The sequence below is a fragment of the Eucalyptus grandis genome, chromosome 1, assembly GCF_016545825.1.
Source record: "Eucalyptus grandis isolate ANBG69807.140 chromosome 1, ASM1654582v1, whole genome shotgun sequence".
NCBI classification, from domain to species: domain Eukaryota; kingdom Viridiplantae; phylum Streptophyta; class Magnoliopsida; order Myrtales; family Myrtaceae; genus Eucalyptus; species Eucalyptus grandis.
In genome coordinates, this window is record NC_052612.1 from 5,416,860 (window position 1) to 5,441,796 (window position 24,937).

General features: G+C 37.2%; 1 pseudogene; it reads right to left on the minus strand.

The window, feature by feature from the left end:
• Nucleotides 1–11,450: 11,450 nt before the first annotated feature.
• LOC104429749 lies at nt 11,451–23,927 on the minus strand (annotated as a pseudogene).
• Nucleotides 23,928–24,937: the final 1,010 nt, after the last annotated feature.

The following is a 24,937-nucleotide window of genomic DNA, read 5'->3' on the forward strand; positions in this document are numbered from 1 at the left end:
GACCGATTTAGTCCTAAACATTTTCAAGTTTCACCAATTAAGTTCATCAAGTAAATTTAATAAAAAAATTTTAACATGGAAATCGACCATCCTACGTGACATGATTGGTATAACGTTGACATTTTTTAATAATTTTTTAGAATTTTTTAGAATTTCTTTCTTTCTTTTTTCTTTTTCTTCCATGGCTTGTGGAAAAAGAAAGAAAAAAAAAGAAAGAAAGGAAAGATAAAAGAAAAATTATAAAAAATATAAAAAAAAAAATTCACAGCAATGCTGGCAATGTTATGTAAGATAGCCGACGTCCACGTTAGCAATTTTCGGCATAAATTGGTAGGATAAACTCAATTGACAAATTATGAAAAAAATTTAGAACTCAATTTGTCTAATTTAATGATTTAAAACTGAATAAGTATAAATGCAATAGGCTTAGGGCTTTCTTGGTATTTTTCCCACAATAATAATTCACCTTAAGCAATATCCCAAGTCAAAGATAAATTCATACAACGACTTTTATTCATTTAAAGTTGCAAGTGAAGAATTCTAGAGTTGAGGAAGGGTGAATAAGTTTCACTTTAGTAGATAGCACTCCGTGTCAACTTTGTTTTATTCGCTCATGGAACCCTAGATGTATCACATTATTCATGAATTCATAACTCACGCGCAGTACCAATTTACAAACATCACCCAATATGCGGGCAACTAATTCATCCACGCAATAGTAACCGCCGGGCACGGGATACGAGTTACTATCAAATCAGACATTTTCCCCCAAACAAATGTAATGGAATAGAGTCCAGAAAAGCTTTATGGTTGTAAAATAAAAAGGAGCAATACACAACAATCTACTAAAAAATCTCACCACTTTACTTAAGTGACGTGGCAATTGTTCTATTCACGAAATACAATATCCAATTGAAACATGTCACATCTGTCAGTAAATTTTGACAACATCCCTTAGTAGTGAGGATGATGAAGAAGAAAGAAAGGAAAGCTTCAGGGAAAGTCAGCTTACAGGAGAAATCGTAATAGGGACTGCACCACTCCCGTCCGATTCTTCGGTATCTCAAACCTAGGAAGCAAAATGGATATCTTCTTCCTGGATTAAATTGTGGCATATAGAATAGATTGACTCCTTTGGCCATCATGTTGTGGAGGTCCTTGTATGGTAAGCTCACACGATTATACCGATCCCCTTCCCTCCCCCAGGTATCACTTGATGCTAATGCCGTCATGGTTATGGTGCAAGAGTCCTTGATGTCCGTTACATAAGGTAGTTTTGCAGCATATGAGTAACCCTTCATTTGGGAAATATTGGGAGACGTGTCGGCAGAATATGATCCCTCAATGCATGGTTTCGTCTCGACATACGAAGTAGAATTAACAGATTGTAGGCACTTCAAAAAGGCTACTACCGGGGATATAAAACTATTTCTATATATATCATGTATATCATCATACATATGATATTTATCATAAAAACTGAAGTTGGAGGGCGCCAATGAGTAATGAGGAAAGGATGAGCAATTACCCTTTTGCAATCCATCATCAACTACCGTGATTTTACCGGAGAAGAAATCTTTGTCATCATAACGATCATAAGAGATCGACTTCACATAATATCGTCCGGCATACAAATATAAAACGGTGCGATTATTTTCACAAACTAGCTCATACTTAGAGAGGCCACAACCTCTCGGATCGCCTTTTAAACGAAATGGATAGCTTACGTTACGAACCTCGCCGCAAGATGAAGCAGCACACAACTGATTCTTCTTCGCACCGCAACTAGTCCCTAGAAGTAAAACATGCAATATGAGCATATATACATGGTACATCAATACGGAGCCGAGAGAATTACTCATCTCTCCACTGTTTAACGCAGGAATGGAAGTTTTAGCTTGGTAATCGTGGTGGAGGCTCAATAAAGGAATGGTACATATAATAGAATAGATCAGTTGGGGGCCATCGGTCAATAATGTCCAAGTCAACCAGTAACACAAAGTCAAGTCAAGAAAAGCAACTTGCGTGGAGGACCACGCATTAGTTAGGAAGGAAACATCTCTGCAGTTTCTAGTGAAAATGAAGCATCCGTGTAGGAGTCGTCCCTTGAGAAGCCCAAGTCAAGCAATGACAAGAGCCATTCAAAGTGAAGAAAGTGGAGCTTTCGTTGTCATGGAACGTCTGTGGCCCAAGGGAGAAATAATTGCTTGCACGATGCGGCAAGTGAATTAATAGCATATCAACTGGTGATTATGTGAATTTCATTATGAGGTCCATATCCTGGTCTTCATCCATATGGCCTGCAGATTATATAATATCTTTTTTTGTTCGATTTGATCTTTGCAATTAAGCTTTTGGTATTTTAAGAGTAATTACAAGGGTCATGTTTTCCTCTCACTTGTTATAGATAAAGCCAAATATTTGTTTTTAGGGGCTTTTTTGTCTTTTCTATTAGATTTCCTTTTAAGTTAAAAGTGGTACCTATATATTAGCGATGGCAAAACCCTAGCCGTCAAGACGCTGAAAAGGAAATAGAGAGGCAAGAAAAAGAGAGAAGAAAAAGTGAGTTTTTCTTGATGAGAGTTCTCAATCTCTTTGTGCCATGATCATGAGATAAGATCATCATTGTATTCCAACTTTTTCTGAAGTCTAGTGTTCGCAGAGTGCCTCTGTGCGGAGACGTAGCCTAGGTTTGGGTGAACTTTGATAACAAATTTTTTGGCGTGTTCATCTGATTCTGCTATTTTATTACTATATTCTGTCTGGTGAATTGTTTGCGAGCGTTATTTTTCTGGAATTGACGTGCGATTTCGTAACAACTGGTATCAGAGCCTGGGTTGGCTAATCGAAAACATCGAGGGTTTTCGGTGACGTTCGATTGAAAGCAAACAGGATGGCAGAAGATAAAATCAGAATCGATAAGTTCAATGGAGAGGATTTCGGATGGTGGAAACTACAAATAGAGGATTATCTTTATCAGAAAGATCTCTATGCACCACTTGAGGATTGGAAATCCGAGATGGCGGAAGTGGATCCGACAGTAGAAGCTGGATGGAAAATTCTTGATCGAAAGGCGTTAGGTGCGATTCGTCTAGGGTTGACGAAAAAGACAGGATACCACATCGCGAAAGCAAAAACTGCAAAAGAAGCCATGGATAAGAATATTTTTGAGAAGCCATCCACATCAAATCAGGTCACGGGTCAATTGGAATCCGCAGGTATAAATTTAGATATGAAGCTTCAAGCTTTATTATTTTTATGTTCTCTTCCAGAAAGCTACAATACCATAGTGCAGGGAATTTCGAGCACCATGAATGATGATTTAACTCTTGATGATGCTGTGAGTAGTATCATGGATGAAGAGATGCGAAGGAAAGTCTCAGGTGGAGATAATTTTTCTGCATCTACATCTTCAACGGCACTTGCAAAGTGGAGAACCGTGGAAGAAGTAAAAATAGAGGAAATTTCAGCGGTCGTGGCAGATCACAATCAAGGGGTAAGAGACAGGTTGCAAAAAGATGAGTGTTGGTTTTGTCACAAAACCGGACACCGGAGGTTTCAGTGTGAAGCCTACAAAAAGAAGCAACAAGATGAGAATCAATGTGCTAATGTAGTTAGCGATAAATCTTTGCTAGATAACTTGTGTTTGTCAGGGTTTGACTTGACAACGAGATAAATGGTTTATTGATTCTAGCGCTTCTTTTCATTGCACCTCGCAAAGAGACATACTTGATGATTATGCTAGTGGAGATTTTGGACAAGTGGTTGTGGGAAACGACCACATGTGTCCAATTGTTGGAAAAGGAACCGTGACTGTGAACATCTCAGGTGGAGGACGTCTAGTTTTGCGTGAAACTAGGCATATTCCGGAATTAGAGAAAAATCCGATTTCAACTAGTAAACTTGACCAAGAAGGTTTGGTAATAACCTTTGGCTGCGAAGAGTGGAAGATAACCTCAGGGGTAAGAGTAGTAGCAAAGGGAAAGCGTATAGGTACACTTTACCTTCTCCAAGGAGACAATATCAGTGATATGGTTGCAACTACAATGGCTACAAGTAATTTATCTACTCTTTGGCATTATCGTTTGGGACATCTTGGTGAAAAATGTGTAAAGTAGTTACACTCGAGAAAATTACTCCCAGGTTTGCAAAAAGTTGAGTTAGATTTTTGTGAGAGTTGCATTTATGGAAAACAGAAGGCTGTTAGTTTTCAATTGAATGGGCGACAAAATAAAGGCCAGAAGCTAGAGTTGGTTTGTACTGATGTATGGGGACCTGCTTAGGAACTCTCTTATGGTGGTAAGAGATATTTTGTCACATTCATTGATGATGCAATAAGAAAGACTTGGGTCTATGCTCTTAAAGAAAAATCAGAAGTATTCGGGATGTTCAGGATGTGGAAGACCATGGTAGAAAAAGAAATAGGTTATCGATTAAAGCTTTGAAATCGATAATGGTGGTGAATACACAAGTAAAGAATTTGCAGTTTATTTGAGCCGAGAAGGCATACACGGGCTAAAGACTGTTCCTAGAACTCCTCAAGAGAACGGTGTAGCTGAAAGAATGAACATGACTATTTTAGAATGTGCGAGATGCATGAGCCTACACGCGAGTCTCCCGCTACACTTATGGGCTGCCACAGTTGATGCAGCTGTTTATCTCATCAACAGAAGTCCATCTAGTGCGTTGGATAGAGAAATACCACAAGAGCAGTGGTAAGGTAAGAAGATTAATTATTCACATCTAAAGGTGTTTGGTTGTATTGCATATGCTTTGATTGACAGGAGGATAGAAAAAGCTTGATGCTAAGTCCCAGTGCGTTTTTATCGGATACGGTGGCGACGAGTATGGCTATAGACTTTGAGATTATGAGAATAACAAAGTCATCCGCAGTCGCAATGTGGTATTCCATGAAGAAAAGATGTACAAGAATCGTCAGACAGAGACAGAGCATGAGAAGGTAGTACAACTAGAGTATGTTGAATTAGACATAATGCCCGTGAAGATGTTTCCAGTAGATCAAAGTTCACCTGAAAGAGAGGTTCAAGATGAGCCTATTATCAGTGAAGAGGTAGTTCAAGAAGAACGCAGTGATTCGGAGCAAACGAATGACCCTAAAGTACCTGTCTTGAGAAGGTCTACACGTGTGAGAAAGCCAAAGGTAATTTTTGATCCATCAGCTAATACTGTTCTGAGCCATGTCTTATACATGGCATTCGGGGGGAACCGGAGACTTACGATGAGGCAAAGGCGGACACGTCTCACTTGCGGTGGGAGTGTGCTATGAAAGACGAGATGAGCTTGTTATTTCAGAACAAAACTTGGGAGTTGACCAAGTTGCCCACAGGTAAAAAAGCTTTATTAAACAAATGGGTGTATAGGGTTAAGAATGAAGCATATGGTAGTATTAGATACAAGGCGAGACTTGTAGTCAAGGGTTTTTCTCAAAAAGAAGGGATCGACTACTCCGAGATATTTTCACCTGTAGTGAAAATGACATCAATTAGAGTTCGCTAAGTATAGTTGCAATGGAGGATCTTCATCTTGAGTAGTTAGACGTAAAACAGCGTTTTTACATGGTGACTTAGATGAAGAATTATACATGGCACAACCTAAGGGTTTTGAAGTCAAAGGTAAGGAGCACATGGTATGTCGCTTGAAAAAAAGCTTGTATGGCTTGAAACAAGATCCGCGGCAATGATACTTAAAATTTGATGATTTCATGCAAGAAAAAGGATTTGCACACTGTGAGTCTGATCATTGTGTTTATTTTCGCAAATATGATGATGGTGACATTGTGTATCTATCTTTATATGTGGATGACATGCTGGTAGCTAGTTCCAATATGAGGAGAATCGTAGAAGTGAAGAAGATGTTATCATCATAGTTTGCTATGAAAGACTTGGGAGAGGCCAAGAATATTTTAGACATGAAAATCATCAGGGACAGGAAAAATAAGAAATTACGGTTGTCGCAGGAAGACTATGTGAACAAGGTGTTAAAGAGATTTAACATGGACAAGGCAAAACCGGTTGCAACTCCTCTAGCGAGCCACTTCAAACTTTCCAAGGATATGTGTCCAAGCACTCAGGCTTTGAAAGATGAGATGGCGGTAGTTCCATATGCATCAGCAGTAGGGAGTTTGATGTATGCCATGGTGAGCACGAGACCAGACATTGCACAAGCAGTGGGAGTTGTGAGTCGATATATGCAGAACCCAGGTAGAGAGCATTGGAATGTAGTTAAATGTATATTGAGATATCTAGCAGATACTTCCAATTACTCACTTTGTTATGGTGGTACATCTCTAGAGTTGTAAGGTTATGTAGATGCAGATCATTCGGGTGATCGAGATAGTGGTAAAAGTACCACTGGATATATCTTTACAATTGCAGGTACAGCAGTGAGTTGGGTATCTCAACTACAAAAAGTAGTGGCTTTATCGACAACAGAGACAGAATATGTAGCGATTACAGAAGCCTCCAAGGAAATCATGTGGTTACAAGATTATATGGAGGAGTTACATTGAAAAAGCCAGTCGAAGACACTTTGTGGAGTGATATTCAAAGTGCAGTGCACTTAGCAAAGAATGCAGCTTATCACTCAAGGACTAGACATATCAAGAAGCGTTATCACTTTATCAGGTCAGTATTGAAAGATAATGAATTAAAGCTACACAAGATTGATGGCTCAAAGAATCCAGCTGACATGTTGACCAAGGTAGTAGACAGAGAGAAGCATATTTTCTGTACTACTACTATTGGTATTACTCCATGTTGATTGATGAGAAGTATCGCAGAGGCACAAGTTTTTCAACTACTATTTTTTGAAGAAGATGGATGCAAAGTTGCTTGGTGCTTTGGTATATTTGTCTTCAAGTGGGAGATTGTTATAGATAAAGCCAAATATTTTTTTTAGGGGCTTTTTTTTTGTCTTTTCTATTAGATTTCCTTTTAGGTTAAAAGTGGTACCTATATATTAGCGATGGCAAAACCCTAGCCGTCAAGACGCTGAAAAAGGAAATAGAGAGGCAAGAAAAAGAGAGAAGAAAAAGTGAGTTTTCTTGATGAGAGTTCTCAATCTCTTTGTGCCCTGATCTTGAGAGAATATCGTCGTTGTATTCCAACTTTTTCCGAAGTCTAGTGGATTCGCAGAGTGCCTCTGCGCGGAGACGTAGCCCAGGTTTGGGTGAACTTCGATAACAAATTTTCTAGCGTGTTCATCTGATTCTGCTCTTTTATTACTATATTCTATCTGGTGAATTGTTTGCGAGCGTTATTTTTCTAGAATCGACGTGCGATTTCGTAACATCACTATCTTTCTAATTATTGGGTTTCAAATATAGATATCACTCATGTGCTAGTGATGTCCATAATTTATAACGTACAATTTAGAAAGGTGAAAGGAGGATGCTTGCTTTGGAAGCAAATATAAATCTAATTATAATCATAAATGTATGCCGAATATTGAAATACACATAAAAATCAAAATAGACGGCTGAAATTAGAGTACTAGAAATTTTATTTATGAAGTACGCATTTTTTTTTCGAAAAGCCCCAGCAACGTCACAGCTAGAGAAGATGGATATTTGTTCCTCGTATGACACATGCATTTCCCGCTTCAAGGAAACTCTCATTAGAGAAATTGAGTTCTCTTCTTTCCCTAGGTAACATGCGGTCAATATTGTATACAGAGTAAAGTCTCATCATTGCTATGTGATGGGAATGTTTTGTTTATCTTCTATTCCGTCGATCCTCCAAATTTCATTTACGAATAAACATGAGAAATGACCTTGTTCCTGACAAAAGCATGATTAGTGGGTGTTCTAGATTTGCTTAAAGTACAATTAAGATCTAAAATTTACAAAAATCACAATTAAATTCTAAAAATTTTCAAATTAGTGTGATTGACGACTTATGTTAGCTCCATCAAATTTGGGTGGCAGAAAATATTGGCGAGGTATTTCTTTTTACATTTCGAGGACACCTGGGTGTGACATAAAAAAAAAAAACCAAAACTTAAAAAGAAACAAAAAAGCCAAAACTTAATGGGAAAAAAAGAGAGAATGTCCTTAGGATGAAGCGATGCATGCCGATTTTTTTTTTAAATCTAAACATGCCGATTACTCAGCATGGCATTGCTAGTTATCGCTTCCAATAGAACAAGAATGAGTGGCAACAGTTGGATGCATATTCATGGAGCTGAGAGCATTGATCAGGTCTTTTTTTTGTCTTTGGCATAGAGAAACTGGTAAAGAATTGCTGAGTATGTGTGGAGAATGCACAATATAAAAAGATTTTCAGAAAATAAAGATATGACGGTCCCTTTTTGACTGGAGACTTGGGAGCCGCCTTGTCCTATATAGAAATGACCAAGTCAGTCAACGCAACAAAGGTGCGGAAGGCAAGAAATTAAGGGAGGTGGACCTCAACTGAAGATCTCAATTGAGAAAACTCAAAAGATCTCAATTCACATATGATCTTTCTTTGACCTGTTACATCCACATTTCTTCCCCCCTCTCCACGGGATTGTTGGGTACGCATTCCATCAACGGACAAATCCAACTCTCTCCCTCTTTCCACATCACTTCCTTCTTCACCCCACGAATCTTCCTTCTTATTTTCTTCTTCATTTTTTTTTCCTTCTCCCTTCGTTCTTCTCCGTCTTCTTTCTTCACAGCGCGAGTCATGATGATCATATGCAAACCACCATCACCAAGCCGCGTGCATCCGTCATGCCTAGCGTCGCTGCTGTCTAATGCAAAAGGTATAAAATATCAGAAAATCAACGACAAACAATTTAAAAAAAAAAAAATCAGGGACTCACATGTTTTAGTCCAAATGTCAAAACCAACTCCGCGAGAATAGCTGGGCGCCAAAGAACCCGCTATGAATCTAGAGAACACATAATTTATAATCATTAAGTCGCTCAAGTGTTTCACGATTGTAAGCAAAACACGCAATTTTATCTCATAAGCTCTAACTCAGAATACTCAAAGAGAAAACTCTAACACTCCTCCGGTTTTCTCTAGTGTGAAAATTTGTATATTCTTATGTAACTTGCCAACTCAAACTGTGAAACCTTACTTTCTTCTTTTTTTTTTTTTTTTTTATGTCTTTAATCCAAGATCAGCCATCACCAAAAGTTGGGGCACCACTAAATTTGCTTAGAGATAAGATCCTAGTCATATAGAATACGACCTACGCTACTGAAATTTATACAAGCTCAAATTCGAGACATTATTGAATAATTCTTTGCTTAGTTCAACTTTGTAGCCATGTCATAATACTCATCATTCAAGGCGACCCTCCCAACAATCCAACGAGCGGTCAACTATCATAGATGTCTATCAAGTTCAAGCTGAACTCATACTTGTTTAGAGGAATAACTCGGTCCACATGTCCGATTCACCTTGGCAAAAGCTTCTTCACAGTCACAACTTCTCGACATGTTATTTTTTACGCAGCAATGTCGATCCCCAATGTGCTCAATTCTATAATGATATCTTCAACTTCCACAAAACACCACACAACCTGATGTCCCATGCCAACATCATCGACCAAATCATTCGACCATATCGCCGCTTCAGCTCCTTTCATTGTCAGCGTATTTTTTGCCTCAATCATGGGCGAAATTGTTGTATCTCTTAATGAAATCTTCCAATAAACAAAGGCATAATTACTTAGAAATCGACCATTTTTCAATCCATACGCAATTCAGGTAAGCAAACCCAGTTATTCTGAATTGCATGCTCTGAAACATACCCCAACGTCTGTCTTCTCCAACAAAACTAAGAGGATGCACTTAACAGCATCATGATGTATACCTAAATTAATCGTATCTATTCTCCTGACTACACGTGATAGATCAAGCTTAGTATTATCCATAATAAAACTAAGACAACCAATAATACTAGCATTTGAAGCATAGTACAATGCTCCACCTCCATCTAAGTACATAGTGACAATGTAGATAATTTATGTAATGCAACAAGTAGGGTCTCAATTGCATGTTAAGTGCCTCAATGCTTTCCTAACGTAACTCCTTCGAGTCATGCACAACATTATGATTGTCTTCGCTCTCTACATCTCCATATCTGAAGTTGTTTGTATTACATCAAATTATCTATTTTAATATATGCACATGAGCCTACTCAATCTTAGACATTGAATCACGTGAGCCTCATTTGGGGTCCAAATAACTCATCAACAAATGCAATGGGCTCATAAACACCGAATCATCCAAAAACTTTTCATCATGTTGATGTGTTATATTGTGCGTCAGCAGCTAAATTTTTTCTAGTAAACTATTCATGCATTTCATAAGAAAATTGGGAATTGAATTTGTCAATACGATCTAATTTGACCCTAAAAAAAAATATCGACATTGCATAATCTTGCATTCGCATTCTTTATTGCATTTTCGGCATTTAGAGATTAGGCACATTTTTCTAGAATGGCATCTCCGTATCGAACATGGACTTATGGCGAGATCGCGAATATCTTGTGAACAGGCCTATTAGGTGACCTGACCCAGAGCTTTTCATGAATTTAAACAAGAGTTTTTTTATGAAGGTTTTGGATAAGGCCCTAACATCCGGGCGAAGCCTAAGCCCATTCTGTCACTTTAGGTCGATCCCACAAGCCCGACCTCCTTGTCCATCTCTCAGAATTCATCCTTACTATTCCCTCCCCGTTGATCGAAATGGCCCTAGTTTAGGCCACTTTCAGCAAGACAATCGTGAAAGAAAAACTGAGGGAGACAATAACAAAGTGGGAACGTTCAGTCGGTGCTGGCAAGAACAGGGAAAAACGAAGAGTATTCGGTATTTGTACAGGTGAGGATAAGCCAATAGAATAAAAAAGAAAACAGAGAAAGAGCAGAAGGTTGAGAGAAGCAAAGAGATAGCAGGGCATGGACGCTGAACAGAGGAGGTAAGTAGAGCCTTGGTGTAGAAAGAGGCAGAGATAGAGAGAAAGAGAAGAAAGCGGTGCAGTTCGGAGATACAAAGGAGAGATGACAATCGGCCAAGGGGAGAGATATCCTCGGTCACAGGAAGCTACCGAAAATAAAAGAGCAAAAACAGAGAGGACGAGCTCCGGAGGCAGAGTACACGCACATGCATAGCAGATAACTCATGGCACAGACATCAACCTCTCGCACAGGATTCCTGACCAAACTACGAGAGAATTCTGGGCACACTGAGCAGTATATGCGAGCCAGAAGATAGAAAAGCCGAAGGGGAATAAAGACATGGAGAGGAAAAAAGGATTGGTGCATCCGATTCGAGGAGGATTCGGAATTCTTTAGCAACCACTCTAGAGCAGCAACCGGCTTTCCAGATTTTATCTTCGAACTAATTGCTTGTGCTAGGTAAAATATCGTTTCAGTCCTTGAAATTATTGGTTCAAAGCGTCACTTGTGTCCTTCCATCTTATGTAGATCGAACACTATTTCTTGTTGATGAGTTTTTGCACGAGAAGATCGTAAACTTCCTTCAAACGACGGCTATCACGGTACTGAGCGACGACTAAACGGGGCCTGGTTTGCGACCGAGACGCAGCTTGGTCCGTGATCGAGACGTGCCCTGGTCCGCCTTCTAGTACGCCCTGGTTTGCCGCAAGGATTGTGTGATCGAGACTGAAAATGGACCAGAAGACAGAATCTCAGCACTATTCGTTGTAAACATTATGACTATCACTAAATTGCTGTGTAATATGCGCTTAAGTCGCCCACTTTTATTGTTCTGGCCATAATACGGACTTTTTCTAGTATCGAGTAACTGGTGACTTTATTTTCCAGGTTAACAAAATTATCAACATTTTTATAGTTTGCACATTACAATCTTTAAATCGACTTACCTATCTCTATTTGCATAGTTGAAATTACCAACGTAAATTGAAGTGATTCACCAATTTTTTTTTAAAATTAAATTATTAACTATTTTTGGGTTATAAACTTCATTTAAGGTACTAACCCCGACGTTTAAATTTTTATTTTTTATTTTAATTTACCAACTTTTTTATAGGGTCAACAAGCCTTATTTGCGTTTGTTTTTAACCCCGTACATTTACGAACTCTCACCAACTTTTCTCCAAAATTACCATATAATATGCAGTAATCAAGTCTCATTGAGTTACTAGTTGACACTAATTTGTTTTTTCCTTTGCTTTGCCAACTTTCTTGTCGTTTACAAACTTTTATTTGCAATTGTTCACCACACCTTAAATTTACTGACTATTTTTAGATATAACCAACATCATTTAGAGTGACTTATTAAGTTTTCTGTGATTAAATTACCAACTTAATTTAGATACCAGCTCTAAATTGAATTATTTGTCAAAATAATTTTTTTGTAGTACCAAGTTTTCTTCTTTTACCCACTTTTCTTATCGCTTACCGACTTTTGTTTACCTTTCTTAATTGCACCTTAAATTTTAATAACTCTTATATGATATTACTAATCGAATTTTAAGTGATTTACCAATTTTCTCAAATTAAGCTATCAATAAGTTTTGGGTTACCACAGATTTAGCTCAGTTTCCATTTTTTTTTGGTTCTTTCTAATTTACCAATTTTTCCATTGATTTATTTGACCAGGAAAAATTTGTAAATCACTCGGAAAAAATTAATCAAATGTATGAATGCAAATTTAGTCTAAAATATATTCTTAAATTATTATGCAAAACTACAATGTAGTCTTTCAAGTAATTTTTTTCCTAGAAATCGCTTATGTGGCTGTTCGATCATCACTAGTCGTTCTACATGGCACAATAACAGCGATTTCTGGAAAAATTGATCGAAACGACTATATTGGAATCTTGTGTATAGATTCAGGATTAGATTAACAATAGTGCGGTAGGGTTAAAGACTAATTTAACAATTCTTCTCTCAAATTAAAGGTTGATAATGCATTGCTAAGAAAAGTATACAAAAGGTGGTAAAAGACAAATAGAATTTTTTATATTTTTTTTGTGAAAACTAAGAAAATAAGTTGGAAAAAAAAGAGTAAAATGTTGGTAACTAACTCAAATAAGAGTTACAAACCAAAAAACAAGAACCCAACTAAGAATTGGTAACGAAAGACTATTTAGCTACTTAATCCTAAAAAAGGGTTAGTAAGCAAGCTAAAAGTGACATCTCAATAGTCAAGTTTGTAAAATTTTAAAAAAGAAAACAATAAACCTATTGGTAAGAAACTCAAATGAGAGTAGATAAACCAAAATCAATTGTCAACTTAATCGGAGAAAGATTGTAATAACACAAAAAGGGTTGGTAATTTCCTAATATGTGGTAAATTTACAGTGTTAATAAGAATGATTGAGACTCTTATTTAAAATCACCGCAAAACCCATCTCTTTTTAGTGAAATTGAGATCCAATATTGGTAAAAGATATTTTGTCAATTGGGACACTTTCCAGCGAAACGATATCGTATGTGCTGTGTCTTGTCATTTGGGCGAAAGAGCGCTAATATAGGCATGAGACTGAGGCTTTCTCGGAATCATACTTTTGTAATTTAGATCGCAAGAATATATTAATCCATCCATGCTAGGAAATTAAGATATCCCTCTCTTCTATTCACATGTGACCGAAATTTTTATGATAGATAACCTTATTACTTCCCAAATTGACCTAAGGATAAACTTCCTAGTTTGGAGCACCCATAACACATGGGGATTTTCGGCCACTATAGGGATTATGGCCTTGACCGAATTTCTACTTCATGTGTGCTAAGTCCTGGAAAATCAATTAAGTTTGGGGCTTCCCTCTTTAAACCCATGCATCACTCAAGGCTAAATCCAACGCAATTTATGACTGGACCGACTTAGATACAATCTATGAGGACCTATAATTATTAAATGAAAATGCAAACCATTTTCATGATATTTTTGTTTAGGGGTCAAGGTCGACTCCTACTTTTCTCACATGGTAAATAATTAAATTATGATAACCAGAATTTAGGGGCTTAACAACTTTTATTTGTACTCTTTTGACAAAGTTTTGCTATTGGATACTTGAATATATGCAACTATATATTATTCCGTGTATATCTTATCTTTGGTAGTTTTGCTTGTATTTTGAAGTTTGATTTTTATAAAAGTTTTCATGATTGCCATGTCTATGTGTATGCATCAAATGTACATCAATGTGAAAATAGTTGATATGGTGTACGTAAGTAGATAAGAAAGTGAAACCGTAGTATCATTATGAAAGGAAACACTTTGATCTCTAGCGAAACTATACACGTTGTGGTTGATCCTCCAGCAACCCAAGGCATGCAAATTGGCTACTGGCCAATAGGCATGCGGCTCTGCTGGTAAAGGGATTGCAAGGGTGGGGCCAGAGAATACTGGGTTTAGGATTTGATCCCTGTGAGCACCGCACACATATGTACATAGAATAGAGGAGTGGGACAAAAAAAAAGAAAATTGACTATTGTTGTTAAATTAACATAATTGTTTTTTTTTCTGTTTAAATCCAATTTTTTAGTGAGAAATCACATTTTTACCTCCACTGTCCTCAAGGATGATTGTCCGAAGAGACTTGCTCTCGTCATGTGTACATATAGAGTAATACCAAAGGAAAAAAAAGATGAAAACACGTTTGGACGAAATCCATTTCAGCTCTCAATTCCACTTCACCACCTTTCATCTGCTCGGTTGTTCCCGCTGACCTATGTCTGGAACCATTTTCAGCGGATTCATTTGTGGCCACCCTCTTTGATTTCCATCCCTCATAACAGTTCCAAATCTGGGTCACAATCCACATGTCTTCCTCTTCGCCCGAGTGGTTCTTGCCCGGATGAATCTTAGTTTTATCTCGACACTAAACCAAAAAAAGGGTTTGCATATCGAGTCCAATCATTAGTATACAATATTAAACTCTGGCTTATCACAACTCATAAGCATGTCGTAGGTTTGTCATACCTGCGATTTCATAATTGCATATAGGGGTAGCGTTCTGTAGATGCACATGAACTGGACAAAGGCTCTGTGCAAAACATGCCAAGAAAGTCAATTTGATTGACATAGGCATTCGTATAATCGATCTAATATGGCACACAGGGACAATCGAAGGATAAGGATATGAGCAATCAGTAGCCTTACCCGATTACTATTCTTGAGACAGCAAAACCAGCCTTTCCCATGATGCAGGAGTGAAAATTATATTGGAACTGCATAGAGATATGAGAAAGCATTATATAGTTGGAATTGCCCCAGTACGGCAATAAACTTAGATTAATACCAATGATGATAAGCTGAGTATTAATGCTTACCAATACAAAAAAGAAGAATATAAGCTCTAGGGAGTTCTGAAATAGCACGATGTGAATCAAGTGGAGGACGAATCGATGCCTACGGAACCAGAAATAATGACTTGGAAATTTGACAGCCAACTCCTTTTCGCTTTTTTCACTACAAGAACCGTCTTCTGCTGAATGCTTTTTGGCGACCTTTTCTGCAAGTCGTGTTATCATGTGCTCCAGTATGGTGCCGGCAATAGGCAAAAGCTGCACAGAAGCTAGAAACCTAGTTAGATGTGGAGTCTTTTTATTTTCATTAGAGAAATAAACATATCTTTTGGAAATTTATAGTATGACACGTCTTGTTATTTAGATTGAAATGTTTCTTAGGGACACTCAGGGCGCGTTTGCTAACCATTATGTTCCCAAAAATAATTTCTTATTATAAATTATTCTTTTTTATTTTGTTTTCTGGAACAATTTCTGAGTAAAAGAACGTGTTTGGACATTACACAAAATTTCTAATTCTAGAATAGAAAAAGAACATAAATGCATTTGGTAATTACATAAAATTTATATTCCAATTATTTTTCAATTATTTTTTTATATGAGTGTAAATTTGATATTGAATTCTCATGGACCACTCACCAATATAATTGTCTTCTTATGAGTGAAGAAATCATATTATATTTTATTATATTTTTGATTTCAAAAGAATTCAAATTTAGAATTCTCTTCCATTCTAAAATTCTATCAAATCATAGAAATTATATTGATTAATTATAGTTATACTAAGTAATAAAAATATTAACTAATCAATTTTTTATTAAATAGTAAATAATAAACTATAGTATAAACTATAAATATAAATACTAAATAATAAATTAAATACAAAATTAAATATGTATTCTATATATAGCAAAATTTCAATTCCTACTTCAAATCATTTTTTAATTATTTTTTATTTCTATTTTCTTCTTTTATGTTTTTTTCCTTTCTTTCTCCCCTTCTTCTCTTCTTCTTCTTCTTCTTCTTCTTCTTTTCAAGGTGGCCGGTTTCCGGCCTTGGGATGACCGGCGACCGGTCAAACGAGAGCTTGCAACCTCAATGGACCGTTGATGACCCTCAACGAGGCTGTGCCTTGTTGGCCAAGCCTCCCCAGGCTAGGCGAGGCTCAATCGAGCCTTAACTAGGCAAGTGGCCTCACCCAAATTTGGCGAGGTTGAGCCCCGCCAATGCCTAGGCGAGCTCGGCCCCGCCAAATCTAGGCGACGTCGAGCCTTGCCCGGCTAGGCGAGGCTCGCTGGTGGCTAGGCGAGTTCCCCGGGCCTCACCGGACCTCACCCTAGCCCGACAAGCTCGCTAGTAACCGATGGCGGACAGCAAGGGGCAACAAAGAGCACTTGAAGAACAAGAGAACTTGAAGAACAAGAGAGAGGGAAGAAGAACAAGAAGAAATTAGAGGAAAAAAATAGGTTGATTTGATTCTAAAATTGTTCCCAGCAATAAAGAATCAATTTTTTTCTACTTCCCAATTTTGTTCCAAATCTACTTCTGGGAACAAAAAAATATAAATTTGTTCTCGAGAACAAAAATTTTACCAAACGCATTTTTGTTCCAAATCTACTTTCGGGAGCAAAAGAAAAAAACAAACATTGTACAACCCCTCAGTCTTTGGAATGAATTCTAGGATGAGCAAATTGCCATATCTTCAAGGGCCAACAAACATAATCACCCGCAATTTATCACTACTTACAGTCAACGGAATGAAAGATATCCAAAAGTACGCATGCCATCCTGCAAAAGTATAAAAAAAACCTGTCAAGACATAAATGGAAATATGATATGAGAGCTTCATGAAGGAATTTTTGCTCCCCAAGATCTGCCACTGGGAAATCTTTGGTTAATAGACATTTGGAACAAAATGTGTTGACCTTCATCATCCTTCCTATGATGAATAATTTTCGGATGTCACTTTTTATTTAGAGATGGTTGTAGTGTCTAATCAATTTCATTTGTTACCGGACCATTAAATTTCATATGCAATCTCTCTGGTCAATCGATTGGCAGTTTGTCCTCATGCTAACAAGTTCGCCGGGTTCTATGCGCTACATGATAGTAAGGGAATATCACTTCATGGACCAGAAAATATCAATTTCAGCGTGATTCGATAAGTGAATATTATAACTATCATCAACAATATAATGCTGCGTAACATGTGTCTGAGTCACTCACCGGCCACATTCACCAGCAAAAAGATCACTGCGAATATCCACAAGTACCAACTGCAATGACCAAAAACAGAAACCAACAAGCCAAGAGCTCAGCACTTTCTGTTTCTTTTGATAAGCCATAGTGCACTTTCTGTTTACTACTGCTTTAATTATTTTCACTCTCTTTGATTGAACAAATGGTGCTTAATTACGGGAAGAGGTTGGAGATTAGAAGTGACAATTTTTTCCACCGCGTTCCAAAGGGCAAGCAAACTAAAATAGCAGATTTCTATTGTTCCGTGCCAAAGATACCGGTGTTTTTTTTATTCCCCATTGTCCATAAACTATTGATAAAAAAAAAAAATGATCGCTGACTGTTGTTTTAAGTAACTTGCTAGTAATTTACCAACATTTCTTATAGTTTAGAATTTACCAATCCTTGTACTAATTTACCTACTTTTATCAGTATATCTTATGGATGTTTCAAATATACTAACTCTCATATGAAATCACCACCCCAAATTAAAGTGAATTACACGCACAGATTTAATTATTTTTTCATTTACTTGCTTTTCTATTGAGTCATCCACTGTTGCGTTGGTTTGCAACCCATATATTTATTAACTTTTGCTAGAAATTACCGATGTAAATTTATGTAACTCACCCACTTTTTTTTCTAATTAATGCTCTGTTCGTTTCACGGAAAATAACTTCCAGAAAAATGTTTTCCGAATTTTCCGGTGTTCGTTTCACGGAAAATCAACTACTCAAGGAAAATATTTTCCATCAATGGAAAAAACTACCTTCAAAGATAAGGAAAATGTTTTCCACTTTTGAAAAGTGGAAAACATTTTCCATAACTTCTTCTACCTTATATCTTTTTACTAACACATTTTTGTTTTGTTTTTATGTTTTCTTTTCTTTCTTTCCTTTTCATCTTTCTTCCTTAGCTTGGGCGTGGCCGCCCCGACGGCGACCGGCGACCGGCAACCGGCGAACGGCCGTGGCCGCGAGCCAGCTCAAGCTCCGCCCTAGGCCGGCGAGACTCCGCCTAGCCCAATCTGTGGAAGCTGAGCTCGCATGAGCCCGGCGAGCTCGGGCCTCACCGGCTTGGGGTGAAGCTCTAGCCTCACCCGATTCGGCGAGCTAAGCGGGGCTCGGGCCTCACCCGAGCTCGTTAGAGGTTTGGTGAGTTGCGAGCTCGCCGTATATGGCGGTGGAGCTCGGGCTCGCCTGGATCGGGAGCCCGAGCTCCGCTGCCGATTCAGCGAGCTCGCGGCTCGCCGAGCCCGACGAACCTCCGGTGAGCTCGAGCGAGATCGCCCGAGCCTCGAGCTCGCCGGATCTCGGCGACCGGATCTTGGTCGGCCACCAGGGCGTCGGCCATCGTCGGGCGTGTGGCGATGGAGGAAGGAGGAAGGAGGAGGAAGAAGGAGGAGGAAGGAGGAAGGAGAAGGAAAGAAAAGGAAAAAATAATAAATAATAAAATTTTTGATTTTTAAAATATAAATAATAAAATTTTTGATTTTTTAAAATATAAATAATTAAAATTTTATTTTTAAAAAATATAAAAAATAAAACTAATGAACGGTGGAAAATAATAAAAATTGTATTTTTAAAAATGCAAATATTTTTGGTCGATTAAAAATATTAAAATTCAATTTTTTGATAATTTTTCATAAATAATTAAATTAGTTAACGAACGGTAGAAAATATTTTCCATTCAAAATTTAAGTTTTAGCCGAACACCGGAAAATATAACCATTTTCCTAGAAAATGACTTCTGGAAAAATATTTTCCGGAGATGGTCAATTTTCCGCGAAACGAACGGACCCTAAGTTAACACATACTATTGGCTTGCCAACTCTTAGTAAGTTACTTGCCAAGTCTATTTTTCTTTTGATTACAAATATTTTTAATATTTTACCATCTTTTATTTACCTTTCTTAACTACAACTTGGACTTATCAATTCTTATATAAATTTACTGACTTAACTTTTAGTGTTCACTAATTTTCTCAATCTAGGTTTTCAACTAGGTTGGGGTTCCCAGGAATTTGAGTAAGTTTTTAATATTTATTTGGTTCTTTTTAATTTACTAACTTTTCAATTGGGTTATTTAACTGGGGAAAAGAATTGATAAATAACTCAAATGAAATGTTGATAATTTCATATAATAGTTGAATTTGTAGGCATTTTTAAGAAAGGTAAAGTTGTTCCAAAGATAAAATATTTTTCTTTTTCATAAATAAGAGAAGTTAATAAGTTGAAAAAAAAAGTTTGGTAACGTAAGACTAACAGCTAACCTAGTCATTACATTAAAAAAAAAATTGTTGTTAAGCAGTATAACTGAAATTGATAACTCAATGGTAAAGTTTGTAAAATTTGGAAAAAAAAAAAAACAAATTTCTTTTGATCAAGAAAAAAAAATCGCATGCTGGTAGGTAACTCAAATAAGAGTTGATAAACCCAAATTAATTGTCAACTCATAATAGTTGATAATCACACTAAAATAGTTCACTGTTTGTTATAATAGATGGTAAATCTAAGACGTTAATAAGAAAAGTAAATAAAAGTTGGTAACTAGAAAAAAGAATAAACTATCCTCAATATCGTCACTAGCCTCAATATTGTCACTATCATAATAACTTAATCAGAGAAAAGTTGTTAGTCACTTTGATTAAGGTTGGTAGTTTCTAAAAGGATTTGGTAAATTGTAAAATAAGCAAGGCCAATAAATGTAACTACTCAATAGAAAAGCTGATAACTTAATAACGTAAACAAATAAACGTTGGTAAGAAACCTAAATGGAGTCGGCAACCCAAAATTATTCGGGACTTAATCTTAGAAAAGTTGGTAAGTGACACAAATAAAAAAAAAGTTGGTACACCCTAGAAGAAGTTTTTGTTTGGTTGGAGATGAGAGAAGTTAGTTATTTGATTAAAACTAAATATCGGTAACAAATCCAAGCAAGAGTTGACAAAACCATAGTTTGGTAATTACTCTAATTAAGGTTGGTAATTTCTGAAAATAATAGTAAATTTAACGAATCGGTAAGCAAGACAATTAAAAGTTGGTAATCAGTACAATTAAGATTCGCATTTCAATAGTTGGTAAATTTAACTGGGTTGTAACTAAGGCTAATAACCGGTAGCAACTCAATAGAGAAGTTGCTAAATATAAGAAAATAAATAATTGCAAGATTGTAAGCAACTCAAATGAGAGATGGTAAATAAAAAATAGTTGCTAGACTAATGAAGAAAAGTTGGTAAATCACATAAATAAATAAATAAAATTGGTAAATTCATATAAGAGCTGATAATTCAAGAAGTTTGTAAGAAAGACGAAAAATGTTGGTAAAAAGATTTATAAATCAAAAAAGCCAAATAAATGTTGGTAAGTAACTTGAAACTAGTTGATAATTTAATAAAAAAACAATTGGTAAGTTACCAAAAAGTATTAATAAATTCATAAAAGTTGGTAATTTGTAAACTATTAAAATGAGTTAATAATTTTATAAAAGTATCAGTGCATTACCAACAAGTTACCCAAAAATTAGGAAATAGTATTTCTTTTTAACCAAAAGATTTTTTACGCTTATCAACTCTTTCATAAACCCATGGACACGAAGAAAAAAATCCGTTTTTCGGGACCAGATTAGGAAGATAATAGCAAGAGTGTCCAATGAATTAGATTTCTTCTTGTCAATATAGTAAGATACCTCCTTTCCCCTTGTCCATCATTTTCTATTCCATTATTTGCTCGTCAAGATATATTTTCCAAAATCAAAAGAACGCTTAGATAGCTAGAGAGGGGAACTAATCAGTAATTACCTGATTCCAACAATTTTCTCAAAATCCTTTCTCACGACATCGATTATGTAGTTCTGAAATTCTTCTTTCGGCCGATGCAAATCGCATGCCTGTGGAGAAGACTGAGAATCTTCCCTCGTCTTATCGATATCTTGTGCCTGTAGAGAAGACATAAGTTTTGCGCAAGCCGTTTCGTAAAAATAGGGCATGAGACGAGTTACAAGTTTGTAGAAGAATGGCATACCATGAAATTCAAACGAAGCGCGAGATACTCAAACTTGGTCACAGAAGGATAAAACTGCTTGAAAAACGAACACTGCAACATACCAAAATGTATAAAGAGAAATCTATAGCTCGACATGAACTTCTTCAATGAAGAGTGTTGTCGCATTATATATCAAGAGACTCGTAGAGACTTTTACCATCCAACCAAGCCCTTTCGATTTTTTTCCTAAGTCAGCGAGACAGCCTCGGTCTTTCTCTAGTAATTCTGCACCTACAAACGATATAGATGACCACTTCAATCAGATTCGCAAGAAACGCAGACCCTTCATACCAGAAATTCGCGAAGTAAATAAGTCTAGTGTGAGGGTCTTCGCTTACCTTGTTGCGGTTTGTGATAGTCAGCATCATTGGCCAATGTGTTCCATTGATGTATCTAATGAACACAGCAACATGGAAGGCGAGCGTCACGGAATTGGTCCAATAAACATAAGTAGAGATTTAGAATGTAGTATGCAAGCCATACCTTTTCGTATCCAAGCACTATCTTGACCACACATAGAATCACGTGGGAGGTAGCTAGCACAAATATGAAGATGTCCAGGTCATGGAGTGCTTCAGCAGTCAGCAGTGGTACCTTCCCCTGGAAAAATAAAAGTTGCACCAGAAATATCCATCATAAGATATATATTATGTTGGAATTTTGTTTGTTAAAACAAAATTGGTGCTTTTTACTTTGTCCCACATAGAAAAGGTGGGAGCATTTCCTTTTGTAGTTAAAGGAGTGATTAGGTGGGGGTGGACCCCACCATACCTGCGTACGGGTGCGTGAATAATTGCGCGATTTTGGCGCGATTAGCACTTTGCGTGCGCGGTTTAATTAGCATTAATCCCTTGCTATTTTTTTTATTTTTTATTTTAGTTCAAAGGTTGCCTTTTAATTTGAGAATTCCGGAAATGAAATATAAATGAAAATTCGAAATTCTATTTAAAAAAAAAAATTATTATTAAAAAAAAATTATTCGAATTTTGTTTGTCTTTTCAAGACAACCTTTGGAAAATTACCTATTCGGTTTTAACTTTCCCGAAGGATTGCAATTGTTCGTTTTTCGACTTCTTCCGAAGAGTTGCATTCGTTTATCCGAACAATTTTCTAAAGACGTGTTTGTTCGCAATTTTCACTAAGGGTTGCAAGACTATTTCATATATATACTTGTCATTTTTCGGAAAGAAAAGTGTGGTTATTTTTCGAGTCTTCTTTCTGAAAAACTACAGCCAATTGTTCGATTGTTTCTTAGAGAGACCCTGGAGAAATACTAGAATTGCTATTTAGTATTCTCATCCGAGACTTTGTTGTATCCTGGAGGATTTTTGCTGGTGACCATTAGCAACGTTGTGGGGCAAATAAATCCTTAAAGAAAGTGATATCACGCCTTAAAGTCTGAGTTGTTTTACTCGATCCGATTTCATTGTTCAACCCATTTCGAAGCTATATTTCCAACATATTATATCTGTTTCTTGTATAATCTTCGGAACAGTCTCTCATAAGCCTGGAGATGTGCAGAGACTTGATTATGTCGATTTATTTAAAGATACGTCGGACTATTGATGGATGTTTGAAATACATGATCCGATTATTTAGTATGTTCAATTTATAGTGCAATACCCTATTTCATAAACAGATCAGTAAACTGGCATTTATATCTCCAGCATTACTTAATATCATCTCCATCCTCAGGGGAAGGACAGTACACAAAAAAGAGCGTTAATGAAGAAAGAGCTTCAAGGGGGCGGGGCGGGAACATAAAATCACCTTTTCAGCGCAGAAATCAGTTGAAGGAGAAGTCTCGGCGAGGAGGTGGCGTCCTCGCATTTCACTGGACCGAAAGAAATTAGTGAAAAGGGCTGTGGTGGAAGAAGAGTCGTGCTTCTTGCAAGGAAGCCACCCGTTGGCAAGCCTCTCCGGTATGCAAATCTTCTCTATTCTAGTTTGGAACACCGCCAGGAGCAGCGATATGAACCCCAGCAGCATCAACTCTGTGCCCCCACCAACAACGTTAATGTCAAATCCATATGCACATCCGTAAGAATTCGGCGTTGTCAAAGGAAGGGGACAAAAATGGATCCTTCACCTTCTTTGATCTTTCGAAAGGCACCAACAAGCGTCTTCCATTCGGACTTGTTTAAAAGCTGCATCAATTCGACGGTAAACTCAATGTTAAGTTACGCAAGCATTCTTTGATATCAAAAGGAGTATTGGAGCTTAGTCTTCAAGAAGGTGATACGAGCGAAAAAAGACGGTCACCTGGCCAACACACTGTAGGAATTTATCGACGGCAAGAGAAATCAGGACTATACTGAAGCAAACTAGAGCCACCACCCACGACGGCCTGAACTCCAGCGTCTTCCCCTCTACTCCACTATACGCCATTCTCTCTTTCTCTCTCTCTCTCTCTCTCTCTCTCTCTCTCTCTCTCTCTCTCTGCGCGCTTTTGATGTGGCCCCCTCCCTGCCCTCACACGCCCATATATAGGATGACATTGACGAGTAAATGTGCACGCATGTGCTACTCTCATTTGTTAAATAGAATAGCAGTGGACAAGAACATGGCAATAAAGAACTTGAAAATCGCTCTTCCAATGCCCCAAACAACACCTCCTCCCGTTGACTCCAGTTAATCACTAAAAAGCGGGGGAAATTTGTTATGCATACTTCAATGGGACGGAGACGAGGCAGCTCATGCAAAATTGATCTAACCTAGGCCTCTGACACGAGAATGTACAAGTTCGAGCTCGCATTCATAGTAATCTATGCAGCCTTGTTCTTGTTTTTCTATCGTTGTGATCATCAGATTTTGGTATTCTAGGTGTAATTTGGAGTTCTTGTTCCTATTTGAAACGGACGTAGCTGTTGAAGACTTTACGGAACGCAGTCCTAAAGGCAGGCTCGAATTGAAAATTTGCGCAATTTTCGATGAGCTCAGTTGTAATGTTCGATCTAGAAAGAGTCATGAGGCCTGCAATACCAAATGGAAATGTTGGTTCAGAATGCAATGTTTCGGCCAAATCAAGACATACATTTGAGGTCGTTTTTTGCCTCAAAATCCATCTTTTTGACATGATTCGGGTGAATTTCTAATTTTATTGTGTTTAATCGCATATTATCCTGCCTTTTGCTATACCAAATAGGATTCTTTAAGATTGCCTAAGTAATTGTGCAAACTTGCGTGTTATCTGTTTTCACTGGCTCACTATTCCTAGCTAGTCAACGAGGTTTGTGGTGATTTTTTTAGCTAACAATTTACCATAATCTTTTCAGGATTCTAGATTGCTTATAACCTTTTTTTTATAACTAAAAAAAATAATCAGCCAGCTATGAGGATTAACAATCATCTTTTCTTCTTTCCCCTGCACTGCTTACAATTTTATTGACTCCATGTTTAAAC